Genomic DNA, 11,540 nt, shown 5'->3' on the forward strand with positions numbered 1-11,540 from the left:
AATTGTAATCGAATCATGAGGCCAGGGAAGATTCACACCTCTAAGCCTCACATCACTGCAGAGCAGCTGAGCAGAATCTCACTTTCCATCCTTTAAATTCATTAAACGTATGATCAATCTAATGACTTTTGAATCTACATCAATAATAATCAAGACCCAGTGGTGGCTATTAAAACCTTTACAGCACAGCAGTGGCCCAGAGAGCAACGTCCAAAGTTGTAAATGTCTCGTTTAACTGTGACATTGGAGGAACACCGCAACATCTCAAGAAAACCTGGCACGTCCGAGACTTGATTAATATGCAAATCCCGCAACGTTTATAAGGCCTCTCCATCTGATCAAATCAACCCTTTTTGCTCCTCTGTAATTACATCTATTTTGCCATGAAATGTCATTATAGTCCTTGTTGACAAAAGCAATGATGGGCAAAAGATCACAATTAGCGAGTCGAGGACATCAATGAGGGCTGGCACTCGAACATGCCGCCTGGATCCCGATGAGGATGTGTCATCGTGTGCACTATTCAGCACCTGCTGGGTCTGCAGCTGCAATACTATGCCACTGAAACTTTTGTATAACAGGTCAGACTGGGTAATGACATGGTAGAGCTGCTTTAGAAATCATTCATTAATTCATTCTTCAACTCACTATTGCCTATATAGATATACAGATGTGGAACATTACAAGGAGCAAGCGTCTAAGATTTCTTATTCAAGAGGTGGTTATTTAGTAACTGAACAATTCTATTGCTCCGAAAGCACCTAACAATGGCAAAGGTTTTCTCAAGAATATGTCAAACTTTTCAGAAACTTACATTTCTGAAAATAATTTAACACAATCCAGTGTTCCCTGGTGTTGTTTAAAAAAAAAAAAAAAAAAAAAATCTGGAAAACTATTTTTCATTTTGTGCTCAATTGTGCTCAATGTAGTTGCACACTACTTAATTTGGGGATGTTTTATAGGATGATTATGAATGCATTTACATGCATGATCTTACACGATTATGCTTAATAAGACGACAATGAGTGTGGTCATGCAAACTCCTTAAATGGCTTTCCTTTATCAAGGTAAGTTTATAAACAGTTTAAGCATAAATATTTTGCCCATAACCCTGATTTTGCGTTGCGTGTAAACACCTTTACTGGCCTTCTTACCGGCTTATCCAATGTGTGCACTTGCCATACTGATGCCTCTTTACATTTTGATGTCAAAAGCTGTGAATGACCAAATGATTTCAAAACTCATGTAAACGTGAGTCTCTTGTGCTGAGATTTTTTTTTAAAGCTGATTTTTGGTAGTTATCAGTGCAATAGTGTGCATGCAAATGCTTTTAATGTCATACATTGAGTCATACAAAATGTCTGCCATTTGAAGTAGTAGCAATAGTATCATTTTGATTATACTGATGTGTGACATCCCCCACAATGGTTTACTTTATTGCAAAAATGGAACTGAGATATCAAAATAGCATTTCTCTTCATCTAACAACAGTTCCAGTCCTCGGATCTGACTGGACTACTGTTTGTATCACTCTGCTTGTCTGTGTTCTCAGGGGTTCCAGAAGGGGTGCCTGTTTGTGCATTGCTCGGCGACACAGTTGTTGATCCTGCTTCAGCTTCATTTGGAACTGTTTTTGTTTGCGGAACAAATACAGACAAAACAGCTGTACATATTGTGTCTAAAACGTAAGTTACTCGATTTCAGCTTTTTGTTTTTCTTCTTAAGATGATGAAATGTGTGTAATAGCGTCAGATGCAGTCGTGTTAGCCAAAACATATAGCCCAGCATAGCCCATAAACACATGCACATATGGACTGTTATAACCATGTGTTGTAAAGGCCACCGTTTTCAACAGCTCTATAATAACAAGATTCAAAGACTGTGTGAGGTGTCTGTCAAGGGGTGCTGTGACACTCACTGCTACTTTTCACAGGTATCTTTAAACACTATGGAATAAAAAGTTCCTCACTTCCCACTGCATATTCAATTTGAGATTAAGCTGAAGACCCGCAACTGATCCCATGCAGCAAGCTTCTCTTCGGGTCTATCATATTCAACTCTCACAATAGCGTAAACATGTTTTGATACTGTCAAACTGACAGGATTCACATGACCTAGACAAGCAGAGACGAACAGTAAAAATTGCCTCAGGAAAAGTGTATCCAGTATATGTAGGTAGTTCTTTTTCTTGAAATACTACTCCCGGAGACACTTAACTCTTGACACTGAAGCCAACACAAACTTTTGCTACAACGTATTTCAATTAGACTGTCGGTTTTGACTGCAAGCAATCTCCACTGTGTTATTCTGTTGTGGTTGTCAACAAATCTTTGTAGATTTCTCACTCAATGTCAGAATCCAAACCAAACGTTGAACAAAGAAGAGGCATTTTGACAAATGCGTCTTGAAATGTACTGTATTTCCTTAAGGCTAGATCCTTAGACCACCAAGGCCTAATGTAACACAGAATAACAAACTCCTGTGCAAGACTCAGCTTGTAATTTCAAAACATTATTGACATGCGATCGTTTGTTGAACCCAGCATCTGGTGATGCAAATGAATGCAAAGCTGCCTTCTAGGGCACTGAGACTGACTCTCTGAGGCTAAGTTAGATCAAAGTTTCACTTTTTGACCAGTGCTCACAGCTAATGCAGCATCAGTTTAACAAAGCTCTGCTAATATGAATGATCAAATACTGCTCAAATTAGGCGAGATGTGCGAGACGTGGAATGCCTAAGAGAGAGGGGAAATATGCCTCTACAGTACTGTTATACAACGTTGAATGCATTACACTCACCTCGACTAATAACTAGTTTCATACAGTGAATCTTTGTGCTTAAGGCAAAGATAGAGTGCTCAAGTACTGATGCATTTTTAATATATTAGATCGTACATGGATTAATCTAACATGAATGCTTCACATTAACTTCAATGTGAGAGAGTCATAGTTCTCATCTGTGGATCAATGGTTACATTAAAACAGTCACACAGTGTTTGGGATTGACAAATGTATTTACTTACAGGTGTGAGACTTGAAATGTCCTGTTCATACAACAGTTTACAGTAGCAGTTTGAATGCTGTCTGAATAAATGAACAACAGAAGTCACAACCGGATTCTAACACCTGTAACCATAGTGACAGTGACTAAAGTAAATATTGAATATGGTGAAGCCCATAACACCGGCATGTATTATCATTAGATATTATTAAATAAACAAGTCCAATCAAGGATTAGATTAGAGTTAATCCATTGGATCATAATTAACCGACAGCAACTTTTTAACTGAGTGCAGAGCGCAGCTTTTGTGTCGTGTGGCTCGTGACCACGAGCCGCCGGTGGAAAACAGCGGCTACATTTTCGGATGACAAGCAGCTTATGTCTCCGTGAGTTAATGAAACCCCACATGACATGTGTACAGTGCAGCGTGGCTCTCTCACATTAAATTACATGACAGACAACCAGTTTTCCAGTACAGTTCCGTTCACATAGCACAGGTTTGCTGAGAATACAGTTGTAAATCCTGAAAATTTGTGGGTGTCAGTTTGGTTATAGTATGCGGTTGTCACTCTTGTACATAACTGCGTGTGAACGTAACCATATTAAGCACTCAAAACAGGACTGGCCGTATTCTGCTGCTGTGTGAACGTGGCCCACATCATTCAACAAAAGACAATCACAAAGCGTGTTACACATCAAATGCTTTGTGTTAAAGCAAAATAAAATGAAAGCAAAGAAAGAAAGAACAATTTAGCATCAGAGCTGTATATGGGGTATGAGTGCATGAATGCCACTCATGCTGAGTTCCTGAAAGAGTCCATTATCAGTGCATCTATGATGGTGGAAATGTGGGACAGTGGTCATTTCAGGCACTGCTGTCCAACATGTTGTTTCCTATGTCCATCCTTCTCTTCTCTCTTACTACATGGGGCACCAATAAAGCCTGGTGTGCATTATCCAGTATTTTCTAGTGAAAGTGTGCTGGGTTCAATATTGATTTAAATGCAGTGTGGAAATAGTGAATAATGTCAGTGACATTAACAAGTCAATATCTGCTACTGAGGAAACAGGTTTCTGGGCTACTGAGCACTCAATTCAACTTTCCTTCTTTTTTTCTTTGTTTTAAAATGCTTTTAATTCATTGTGATTTATTAGATTAAAAAAAAAAACATATTAAACATTTAACACAATTATTCAAGCCCCCTGACCATAAGTCAATTCCATACTAATTAATTTTCCAACCAACTGAGCAATTCAAGCCTGTAGTTACAGCTGTATGTTTTTGTGAGTCACCATCAGCAGGGGGCAGTCAGTGCAACTCAAGCTGTAAAGGCAACATACAGCTGTACAGGTAAACTCCATTTTACTTTACACTGTAGCATAACAACATGCCGTTTGTTTTAAGATATGTTTATACTAACCAATCAATCAATCCATCCATCCATCCATCCATCCATCCATGGTGGAAAATCAAGAGGGACTTGATTGGATTCTACATCCACTGGGAATGATTAATATACAAATCAGAAGCAACACATAATATAATTATTGAACTGATGTTGTTTTGATATAATAATGGAAAATGTCAGACCTTACAGTTGAGAAAAAGCTGAAATTTTCATTAAACTCCCACAGTGGAGTGAGGAGATGAATGGGAGGAGTGGACAGATGAGATATGGGTGGTTGGTGCACGTTCGTCGAGTAAATTCCTCCCACAGACTCCTGCCAATGTGAATCACTATGGCAGAACAATGTTCAATAAAGAGTTACATTTATTTTTTGTGATGAGTGGGAATAAACTTTTCTTCCGGCAAGTAATAGCATTCCTTATCCTAACAGTAGGCTTCTTGCTGTTTCATTGCAATAAAGTAACTTAATATACATCAGTATACTGTGCATTAATATACTGTGTGTGAATGTACAACCACAGGTGTGTGTTTAGCACAATTTAACAATGGTTTCAAACACAGCTCATCCAATCAGAATTTTGAGTCCGAACTATCCATTTTATAAAATACATTTTAGCTTAGGTACTTTCAAAAGTACTGAAAGTACATAAGCCAGAAAATTTACATATTACTGAACACATTATTTTAGGAAACATTTGCTGGCATAACTGAAATATTGATGAAGTTGCCATTTTCAGGTATAGCAGATGTTCTGCAATTCACTGCATTTCATCATGATCTAATGCATTCTAAATATACTATCATTACTATTAATCACAACAAGGTATCAACTGTTAACATATCAAGTCACTTACTGAGAACAGTCTTTAACTAAATAAAATAGAAAAAAGTGGTAAAATGACAGACAACAGAATGCTGAGCAGAATGTTGTTCTTACTTTACAATAAAAAGATTAGGCAGACACATCAGAAATAAAAAGTGAGAAAAAATGACGGAGAAGTTAATGAAGAGTTTTTATGATTTTCACATTTTACATCCAGTACAAAACCACAAACAACGATGATAATCTGCCAGATATCGCTTCTCTGAACATTTATCATTCAGATAATCCCTCAGGACAAAAACTATTAGGACACAGAGAGCCTTTTTTACAAAAGGATATACAGCTTGCTAAACTAGTCATGATATTAATATATAATAATAACAATAATAATAGAGAGAGAGAGACTTGACTTTTAAGGGTGTATTTATTTATAAAAAGAGAAAAAAGAAAAAAACATTCTGCGAGGAGAGAACAATAAATAACAATAAAATAGGGAGAAGAAAAAAATTATTTAATATATATATATATATATATATATATATATATATATATATATTAATAATTCAATCAAACATACATCTAAACATAAATTTGCAAAACACCTTCATCAACAACTTCACAAATACATTGATTTACTCCCCATTTGTATTTAAACATTTCCATATCATTGACCAGTTTATAGTAAGTAAACTCAATTTTAATACGAGATTTTAATAATCCCTTCAAAATGGACACAACATCAGTTGACCCGACACCATTCAGATGATTTTTTCGTGACAGCCATTTAGCCAATTTAGCCTGCCTGAAAAATAAATTGATTAAAACATGAGCTTCCCTCCTACTTCTACTATATTTTGGCCCATAAATGAAATAAACCAGTGTAAAAATTTCCCCTAGAGTCTGACACCACTCTTCTAAGTTATAAAACAATAGCTTAAGCCTTTCACACTTTAAAAACAAATGAAAAACTGTTTCCTGTTCTCCACAGAATGAACAGCCCTCCCCTACCTGTGGATCAAGGTGTGCTCTGTATCTGTTTGTAACTATAATTCTATGTACAATTCTCCACTGAAGGTCTCCAGACCTTTTCTCAATTGGTGGTTTGTACAAGGACCTCCAGCTATCTTTAGGGGAAAGCCTAGCCCAAACATCTCCTGCCATTTGGATTCTTTGACATTTTCCAGTGTAGTAAGATGCCATACTTTAACACACAGTGTGTAAATAGCTTTCTTTCCAGCAACACCAAAAAAATCCAGCTGAGGTGTCTTAAAAAAATAGTAAGCTACCTTCTTTTTCTTGCCATGGTCCAGTCTCTGCTAAAACACTCAGCTCTGGAAAAACACAGTTATCCACCTCTTCATCAAAAGTTTCTAATGCCAGTCTGTAGTCATGTGGCAGAAAATCTAATATATGAGTCAACAGATTCTGTGCCAATCTGATTGATCTTAATCCCAGTTTTAAAGCCAAATTTTCAGCAGTTATCCATCCTTCTTTTTCCATTAAATGTCCAATTTTTGTAATATTTGTTGCCCACATGGCTTTTCTGAGAGTATCTGATTAAAAAATGTCCGTCTAGTACAGAATTAAAAAATAATGGTTCTTCTTTGAGCCATAATCTCTGCGCTAAAAAATTTGCTAAAAAACTAAAAAGTGTCCATGATTTTAAAATTGATCTATAAAAAGAGCTCAACCCAGACAAGTCCAGTTTATTAATATCCATGAGGAACAGGTGACGGTCTAATCCCATGTTTCCCGCTCTCCTCAGGAGGGCACAGGCTACTCTAGCCCAGCTCACATCTTCCCCGTAGAGCAGTCTCTGTGCCGTCTGAATTCTGAAGGTCTTTACTCTCGATCTGATGTCAATCAACCCCTGGCCTCCTTCCTGTATCAATCTCCCCTTTCAACCAATGCTGTTCCGACCAGAAAAATCCACTAGTCGCTGCTGAATTCCTCTCACCAAATCATCAGGAGGCTCAAGTATTGCCATTCTATGCCATAATGAAGATGCAACCAAACTGTTACAGACCAGGACCCTCCTCCTGTTGGACTGCTGGGGTAGCAACCATTTCCAGTGAGACAACCGAGCACACACTTTGTCCACTAGGAGAAAGTGCATTATCATTGCATTATCTCCCTCCAAGTTTTTTTAATTATTTTTTTTTCTATACTCTTCTGTCCCTATAAACACCCCTAGATATTTAAAACCTGTTCTTTCCCACTACAAGCCACCAGGAAGTGCTGGACCTTTAAAATCTCTTCCACACCACAAAGCATCACATTTACCCCAGTTAACTACTGCTGAGGAGGCTTTTCTATAGCACTCTAAAGCCTCCTTTAGCAACTGAATGTCACTTTGCTCTCGGATTATAACTGTGACATCATCAGCGTATGTAGAGAATTTAATATGAAAATTAAGGGGGTTGACCTGTAGACCCATTAGTTCTCTCCTCAATCTACACAACAAGGGTTCAATTACTATACTGTAAAGTTGACCTGAGAGAGGACAGCCCTGCCTGATTCCTCTATTTACTTTTATAGGGATACTTAACCCACCAGCCATTTTTAACATGCATGTTGCCTCGGTATATAGAAGTTTAATCTTGGAAATAAAATTGTCCCCAAAACCAAAAGCTTTCAGAGTATCAAACAGAAACACATCAACCCTGTCGAAGACCTTTCTTGATCTAAAGATAACAAGCCCATTTTAACATTATTGCAATAAGCAAAATCAAACACATCCCTTATTAAGTGAAGATTGTCTGTAATAGATTGACTCTTTATACAGTATGATTGGTCCTTATGCACCATTACTGACAACACATTATTTAATCTATTAGCCAGACATTTTGAGAGAATTTTATAATCAGTGCATAAAATCGCTACAGGTCTTCAGTTCTTTAAAAGTGTTAAATCACCCTTTTTTGGGGGCAACGATAAAACAGCACATTGACAACTTGTAGGAAGAACTCCTTCACGGAAGCATTTTTGAAGTATTTTAAAATAGTCATCTCCAATAGTGCTCCAGAAACTCTTATAAAATTCAGTGGGTAGTCCATCCAATCCTGGAGTACGACCTGAAGAGAGACCCATGACAGCCGAAATAACTTCCTCAAAAGTGAGTCTCTAAAGATTCTTTATGTTCTTCAGATAAAACGGGAAGATCCTTTAGCAGCTCATTTATATAATGTTCATCTGAGATTTCAGCAGTGTACAAATTGTAATAAAAACCCATAACAAGTCTGCGCATCTCTAGTGGGTCTGATGTGACATGTCCATTATTGTCCTTCAAAGAGTACATCTGTTTCTGTTGGCCCGCTTTTTGCACCAAATTAAAAAAAATAAAAAAAAGAAGTAGGAGCATCCATGTCTTTTACAGTTAAAAAGCAGTTTCTTATAAGAGCTCCTTTAACTCTTTCATTTAAAATTGAGCTTAGCTGAATTTTTTTCTCAGTCCACAGTTCTTTTAGATTAGCAGCATCATTAACAGTCATATTCTTTTCAGTGTCAATAATCTCTGTTTCTAGCCACTCTATAGTCTTTTTTAAACGTAAAGAAGAATGAGATGCATATTTTTGACAAAAATCTCTTATATGAACTTTCCCAACTTCCCACCACTGTATAATAGTTTCAAAATGACTCTTTTCTGTTTTTCAGGTCTCCCAAAACAATTTAAAAGCTTCACAAAATTGTTTATCTTCTAAAAGTTTAGTATTAAAATGCCAATAGCAACTCTTGTGTGTACTTTTAGCCAAAGTAAAACCAACCGTAATAAGTTGATGGTCAGAAATAGCATTAGGAGTAATAGTTGTATTAACAACTCTATTTCTCATGTTATAAGCTGTTATCACTCACCTCCTCCTGTCCTTTCACCTCCTCTATGAGTTCAGCTTGTTCCTCACTTCTCTGCTCTATCACTTCTGTGATGTGCAACAGTAACTCCAGTATCAGCTCGAGATGTGGACACGCAAACCTTTTATGGCCCAAATCTCCACACTCAAAACATTTTAAACTCTCAATGCTCGCGTAAAGCATGTACGAGTTTTCGCCGTTGTTTACACGGAACGAAACTTCTAGAGTCCGCGTGGGTGAACTGAGGAACATGTAGACCTGGTGTCTGAAAGAAAGCACATGTTTAAGTGCTGTGTTTTTACACCCGAGGGGAATCAGTTTCACGGGACTCGCTATCTTCCCGAATCTCTGCAGTTCTTTTGTGATTGCAACATTCGATATAAACGGCGGAACATTAGAGATCGTGATTTTCGTTGCTGGAGCGAATAACGGCGTAACTGCATATCCTAGCGATTCAGACTTTAAAAACACCACAGTTGCTTTGTTCATCCGTGATGCTGACACTATATTATCAAAACCGACCTGCTCTCCGACAACTAAGAGCAGATCTTCCACTGTCACTCCAGGCTCCTGCACACACCTGCAGCCGTGCCAGAGTGACGGAGCTGACCCGGGAACAGACTCCATACCGGCGTCTGAGACCCGAACACACGCGGTTAATAAACCCTGACTTTTCACTTTTCTTTCCTCCGCTAAGATTTAAAACGATCTAACGAGGGGAAATATAAAGAAAAAAAAAAATAAAGAAATAACAGAAAAACACGATATTAATCGTATTCGCTCCCAACAACACACTCAGCACATGCGCACGAGAGAGAGAGAGTACTATTTGTGTAAAATAATAGCCTTTGCTTACAGCCAGTGGCGGAGCCAGCGGGGTGTCCGGGGTGGCACTGGACACCCCTGACATCCGACTGGCCACCCCGAGTGCCACCCCAACATTTTATTCGCTACTGGCAGTTGCTGATGCTGATTGACATCTCATTTAACCTCTTCTAAAAAGAGTTTTTTTTTTTTTTTCTTGGGTGTAAGAATTAAGGGTGGTCGTATGTAGGTTGATGGAGTAAGGTAAATCAGGAGATTGTTTGTAGAGTGTCAATAGTCCATTTGGGTGATAGGTGGCGGTAATGCACTTACGTGTCTGCGATCCGCCGTTTGACATTCGCCGGCAGCGCGCACAGTTTTCAAATGGACATCGAGCCGAGGGCAAGAGAATATAGTTGCAAGATACAGAAGAATAAGAAAATTTCATATTTGAAGTAAGTTTTTAAGGTTTAGCATCATGTTTGTTTGCTGAATAAATTTTATGAGACGCTGTGTGAGTTAATGAGGCTCCAATAGGCTACCAGTTAACCAGATTAGAGAGATTGTTTTGCAATTTAGCATAACAATCCTTACGCTTACATCTGTGCTAGTAATACACACATATATCGTGCAGTGTGTAAGTTACAGTATACGAATGTTTAGCTAATGTGGGGAAGTAGGCTACAGCTTCAGTTAACATTTAGCAATTTGAAATCGATTAGCTAGTTCAGTTACTTCAGTTCAGAGTAGGGCTAGCAATGATCAAACTGGTAACTTAGACTGGTAGTTGATTTTAATGTACAGTTATGAAAATGAGGATTAGTAATTAAGATAAAAATGTTGGTAATTGGATGATTAGATGTAACCATAGGCTGTCATATTTTTGCACAGGATCAGTTAAACATGAAAAGAATGGGAGAGATATCAGAGTTCTTTTTAAAGAAGCACAAACAGGCAGATCAGGTGCAAACAGACCCCAGCCCTTGCATCACCACTGGACCCCAGAGCAGCTCCCTAGCTGAGGCTAGTCAGAGTCAGTGTGGTCAGACTTCAGGACCACCAACAGGTCAGAGCATCTACCAGACACAGGCAGTCAGTCACATGCCAAGTTCAGGAATTTAATTTGAGATGGTTTTGTCAGATTAAAAGGATAGTTCACCCAAAAATTAAAATTCAGTCATTATTTACTCACCCTCATGTCATTCCAAACCTGTATGACCTTCTACTGCAGAACACAAAAGAAGATACTTTGTAGCATGTTGGTAACCAAATAGTTTTAGGTTCCCGTCGACTTCCATTGTATTTTTTTTCTTTTTTTTTTTTTTCTTCTATACTATGGATGTTGATGGGAACCAAAACTGTTTGGTTACCAACATGCTTCAAAATATCATCTTTTGTGTTCTGCAGAAGAAAGTCAGTCATACAGGTTTGGACCTTTAAAATGTTGGTTCATGTGTGTTCTTGTTGTTGATGGCTGTGGCATTTATATTGTGATTATACACTAATGGTTCTTGTGTTATAAATAGATGTAACAAGGGATGACACAGTGACCTCTTGTTCTGAGTAAGACAGTGAGCCAGAGCTGCCAGGAGATGTCATTGAGCCCCTCCCAACTGCATCAAGCACCAGATTTGCTGATCCAAAAGGACCCAGTG

At 38.1% G+C, this 11,540-nt stretch overlaps 1 protein-coding gene across 1 annotated transcript in view; it reads right to left on the bottom strand.

Moving 5' to 3' along the window:
- Positions 1-11,540, bottom strand: part of tmem8b (transmembrane protein 8B) — a 202,086-nt gene that overhangs the window by 44,652 nt on the left and 145,894 nt on the right. The window lies entirely within an intron of this gene.

This window comes from Myxocyprinus asiaticus, chromosome 4, assembly GCF_019703515.2.
Source record: "Myxocyprinus asiaticus isolate MX2 ecotype Aquarium Trade chromosome 4, UBuf_Myxa_2, whole genome shotgun sequence".
In the NCBI taxonomy this organism is placed as follows: domain Eukaryota; kingdom Metazoa; phylum Chordata; class Actinopteri; order Cypriniformes; family Catostomidae; genus Myxocyprinus; species Myxocyprinus asiaticus.